Source organism: Rhinopithecus roxellana, unplaced genomic scaffold, assembly GCF_007565055.1.
Source record: "Rhinopithecus roxellana isolate Shanxi Qingling unplaced genomic scaffold, ASM756505v1 contig5838, whole genome shotgun sequence".
Lineage (NCBI taxonomy): Eukaryota > Metazoa > Chordata > Mammalia > Primates > Cercopithecidae > Rhinopithecus > Rhinopithecus roxellana.
This window is the reverse complement of record NW_022144350.1, coordinates 1-478: the sequence shown is the minus strand read 5'-3', so window position 1 is coordinate 478 and position 478 is coordinate 1. Positions and strand designations below refer to the sequence as shown.

The following is a 478-nucleotide window of genomic DNA, read 5'->3' as shown; positions in this document are numbered from 1 at the left end:
CGGGGCGTGTAGGGGCGGAAAGGCGCTTCTGAAATGGTGGGAGAACCCGGGAAGCTTCCGGAAGCTGCCTTTCTCTAGAAGTGGCAGACGATTTTTGGTTTATTGTTCTTTCTTATGTGTCTAACAATAGGCTTTTAAGGATACCGGAAAAACACCCGTGGAGCCGGAGGTGGCAATTCACCGAATTCGAATCACCCTAACGAGCCGCAACGTTAAATCCCTGGAAAAGGGTCAGTGCAGTCATGGTGGGGGCGGGAATTGGACAAAAAGCGACGAGCTTTACTCGTTAATGTTAGTGTACAAGGCGGACTCCAAGAACTGAAGTGACAAGTTGCTTGCTTAAAAAGGTAAAGCATGGTCTAAAACTGCTTTCATTGTCATACAGCTGGCGATGAGGAGGTACCTATTGTGTTGAGTAACGGTGATAGTTTTATACGCTATTCTGAGCCAGTAGAAGTGAAGGCCTTAAGCCGATTTT

General features: G+C 47.3%; 1 non-coding gene across 1 annotated transcript; it reads left to right on the top strand.

Annotated features, from left to right (window-relative positions):
- The first annotated feature begins 386 nt into the window (after window positions 1-386).
- LOC115896191 lies at window positions 387-453 on the top strand. Its single transcript, XR_004056123.1, has one exon. It is a non-coding gene; the product is annotated as a small nucleolar RNA U54 (small nucleolar RNA).
- The last annotated feature ends 25 nt before the right edge of the window (window positions 454-478 follow it).